General features: G+C 54.7%; 2 protein-coding genes across 2 annotated transcripts in view; both read right to left on the bottom strand.

The window, feature by feature from the left end:
- Positions 1-4,308, bottom strand: part of LOC113213595 (peptidyl-alpha-hydroxyglycine alpha-amidating lyase 2) — a 21,020-nt gene that overhangs the window by 2,115 nt on the left and 14,597 nt on the right. The gene's annotated exons all lie outside the window — the stretch shown is intronic.
- Positions 1-4,308, bottom strand: part of LOC113213567 (growth arrest-specific protein 1-like) — a 59,651-nt gene that overhangs the window by 46,474 nt on the left and 8,869 nt on the right. The window lies entirely within an intron of this gene.

Genomic DNA, 4,308 nt, shown 5'->3' with positions numbered 1-4,308 from the left:
CGCCCCGCCCCGCCCCGCCACATCGCGCCGGTCACATAAATTTCCATACAAACGACGTATTTCACCCGTGTTTGTATGGGGACAATGTGCCGAAGGCGAAAGAAATCACGCTCCCGGTATCAGAGCGCAGCGCTGCTGCTGCTGCTGTCTGGACTGGACAACAAAAGCAGTCGGTGTCCCCGGGACGCCGCCGTCGTGTCCTCCCGCCGCCTTGCGTCCCTGCGCTACGGACCTCTGCATCCTCACGCCTCTGCTGCAGGCGCGCGGCGAGTTCTGTTTGTGTTTCTCGGTACGGGAGACTTTCTGCAGAAGTTGGTCGCTCATGAGGTACAGTAGAGAGAAAGAAATGCCGTGCGCGGGCTTGTTGCTCTATCCCTCTAACCATACGTACCGCCACAAGACGCGAGTGACTCTTCTTTGAGGAAGAGTGAGGCCCTCGTTTCACAGAAGTGTTCGACAGTGAGACAGAAAGAGAGGACGCGGAGAAAGAGAGAGAGAGATAGAGCCATACAGAAGTTTGACGGACCAATAATAGTAGGAAAGAGGTATGCAGTAGTAGTAGAGTGGGATGTACGAGAGAAAAGAAGGACGGACATCACCACGTATGCTGCGTGCTCCGAATGCATCAAGAGGCACTACTTGCCATGCCGCGGGGAGTCCCGTGAGGAGCGAGAGAGAGAGAGAAAGGGGGGGGGGGTCATACCAGTACGCTCACCTGCTGCAGGGCCACAATCAACACCACGCCACGCCACTCCACACTCCACACGTGCAATGCGGTCGTCGTGTGCTGGAGGACTGGACGAGGCAAGAGAGCAATGGGTATGTGGGAAGGGGTGGAATATAGGTGGGGGGGAGAGGGGGGGCAGCGAGGGGGAAATAAGAGGACATACGAGATGGAATGGAGTCATCAGGCGCTGACGGGAGGATGACCGCAGCAGCACGCCGCCGCCGCCGCGCCGGCCCAAGGTGGATCACGGCGTATACTATGCAGGATGCAGGCGATAGGGGGATTTGTCCGCCTGGAATTGGATCGAAAGTAAATAATTCCCTCCACTTCCGATTGCTGCTCTTGCTGCTCCGAGTCTGAGTGTCTATCTGAGCAGCCGCGCCGCCGGTGCCGGCCGACACAGACAAGGAAGGGTCGTCCAGGATTGACGTGACTTTTTAGGGGGTTTAGGGTATTTTCGTTGTAACTTATTCATGACATCTGAAACAATACGTTGGTATTTCGTATAAACGAGCAAATCGATCTGCGTAAATAAATCATCGTCACTGGAGTAAACACAAATAAGGCGGACCTTCCGCACTTCATCAAAATCTAACGTGATTTGTACCCGCCCCCTAAGTGGGAGCCGAACATGGGGCGCGCGGGAGCCGCCTGACGGATGGCCCAGAGACACCCCCGTCACTCCTCTGATAGCGTTAAAGTAAGTCGGCCTGGATTGAGGGCCGTACCAAATCAAATCCCCCCCCATTTCCAACACCTCCCGGCTGCTTCCGGCATTCCATCAAGTGGCTGCAAGCTGTCGGGGCTCGAAGCCTTCAGGACGCGCCGTCCTCAGCGTCGACTGGAATAAAACTGACGCCCCGCCGTCGTCGCAGGAGCAGGGAGCGGCAGTCCACTGGAACTGTATAAAAGAACACAAACTGACGCACAACTGCAGCAGGAGGCACGCTCCAGGGGAGCGCAGGCAGGGCGTCATCCAGTCCACCGGCACTAGTAAAAGAGTAAAACGACGACGCGTGTCCTGCGGACGAACGGCGACCGCGCGCGGTGCATGCATACGGTACTTATACTCCCAGCTGCAGATCTGCGCGCTCGGGTCAGGTTACAAGTCCGCTCCTCGTAACTTTGGCGCACGTCGACAAGAGACTCGCTCAGCGTGTCGCGCACGGTCCTTTGCAAGGAGCGCGAGTCAGAAAGAGGGAGAGACACAGAGAAAGAGAGAGGGAGAGAGAGGGGGAGAGAGACGAGGGGGGGGGGAGGGAGAGACAGACGGCCGTCCAGCCCGTGAGAGCGTTGATTGGGTTGTCAGGATACGCGCGGCTGTAAATTCACCTGTCAGTGAGTTGTTACAGAGGAAAAGAAAATAAATAAAATGAAAAGGAGACCAACAAACAAAATGCTTCACTCCTTGTGTTGCTCCGTGCGTGCCAACGACGACGGCCGCTCTGTTTTCCTCCACGGCTGCTGCTGCTGCTGCTGCTGCTGTCCACCTGCTTTTCAGCTTATCTTCCCAGTTGTCCTGCCGAGCCGGACCGAGTGGAGCCGAGCCGGGCCGAGCCGGGCCGGTGGGGCCGCGATGAGCCCTTGGCACGACCTGGCACGACCACGACACTCGTACGACGACGAGTACCGCCAGGGGGGCTCTCCTGCGCGCACCTTCTTGGCGTCGTCGTCGTCGGACTCGACTTGGACGCTCGGACCGGACAGAAGGAGTCGAAATACAACTTACGTGCTGCGGCACTTATTTCAAACGCGCCGTGGAGGTGGAAGGCGAGGGAGGGGCACATCGGGCGCCGAATGTCAACGTGACGGGGATGAAAATAAAAATAGTTAAACTGGCCTGAAGAGCGATTTTTTCTTCTGTCCCAAAGTGCAGCTGAAATTCCTTTGCAAAGATTGTGGCAAAAAAATGCTGCCGTCAGAGAGAAGCGATAAGTTTTGTCGCTGATGGCTGATAATAACGGGCACGTTTCTTTTGTGTCTTTACATTTTGGCTCAAAATTGCGGTGTGTTACACGGCGGCAGCAGCAGCTTGCCATGCCGGAGCGGAGAGTTGAGAGTGGGGTTGATTATATGTACGCAAGAGACTGCTATGCGTTGCAAGAAGCACGCTGCGCCCTTTTTTTCGCGGCCAGCAGCAGAGCAGACGAATAAGTGTTTGTGGTGCGATGCCCAACGCAAAGCCGTGCACCGCGCGACAGGTGCGCAACTAAATGGCAAATGAATGCATCTCTGTTTTTCCTCGCAGGCCGTCGTAAACTATAACCGGGGACGCCGTGACGTCCAATAAACACTGCCATCGTCGTGGCCGGCGTCCCGACGACAACTTGTCGCTGATTGTAGAATAAATTTACGACGCATAATACCGCCAAGATGCGCGACAAAATAATGCAAGTGATTTGCCGACCATATTTTGATGGCATGAATTATTGTCCTTCTCTTAATCCCTAATCCACTTCGCTCCGCACGATGAGTTTCTGCGAAAGCGAGCGAGGGAAAAAGAGAGAGAGCGAGAGAGAAACGGGTGGAGAACAATTGCAGCCCATCATAAAACTCATGCGACCGCCACACGCCTGTCAGCTGACACCTCGCCTCCGCGAAGCAATCATAATTTCAGCGTTACAGTACTTTTCGCGAACACTACACACGAGTGTTTTGGAAAAAGCAGTGTGATGAACCCCTGCAGATGGCGAGGGGTTCGTGACCTCCTCAATCCCCTCTGTGCTGCTCCGGACGGATATTCCTCCTGGTCGAGGGCAATAAGTTGCCGTAAAGTTACTGTTACTGTGTGTTACTTTTTTTTGCAAACATCCGAGTTGTGACAAGGGGCGCGTTGTGCGTCCTGGCCCATTATTAGCCTGTGCTGCAAGCTTTGCACATACTATAGTATGTGGGAGTGTGGTGCCCCCCCCCCCCATTTTTTACTTTTCACGCACGCACACACACACACACGCACAGTGCAGCTCTATTAGGCGGACACTCCTCCACGGTGCGCTGGACCGATAAGGCGCAGGTAGTCCTCCCGCTCTAATCTTTTGCCGCCGATTCCCTCGGCTCCACACACACACGCACACACGCAAACACGCACACACCCACACACATGGACACTCGCACGCTCTTACCAAACGGAGCGCTCCGAGCGCGTTGTCTGCTTCCCATGAGCCGAACCAATGGCCGCCGGACTACAAAAAAGCCCGTACCGGCCTAACACCCCATTGTCTCGGCAGCAGATTATCGGTAACGCCGCCACGCCAGGGGCGTCTGTGCCCCCCCCCCTCTCCCTTTTCCTTCCCCCTCTGCTTGTTTCTGTCATTACTTTATGAACAACACACACATACACACACACTGCTGTTTTACCTGGCCGTACTTGCTTTTAGCTTCAAATTTTTTGGCATTATTATACTTTACAAAACGCTTTTAACATTGTATAAAAACGTGTTTTGACGTCGAAAACTGAAAACTCTGCTTGGCTCATTTCTTGAAATTGCAAACTTACCCTTCTTTTTTTTTCGCACATATTGTCCATTCACACGGCTGAGAGCTGTCAAGTCCAGCCTGCACTATGGGCAGGGCACCCCCCC

Source organism: Frankliniella occidentalis, unplaced genomic scaffold (genome assembly GCF_000697945.3).
Source record: "Frankliniella occidentalis isolate FOCC.00 unplaced genomic scaffold, Focc_3.1 Scaffold38, whole genome shotgun sequence".
In the NCBI taxonomy this organism is placed as follows: Eukaryota; Metazoa; Arthropoda; class Insecta; order Thysanoptera; family Thripidae; genus Frankliniella; species Frankliniella occidentalis.
Note: the sequence above shows the minus strand (reverse complement) of the source record. Positions and strands in the feature narration are given on the sequence as shown.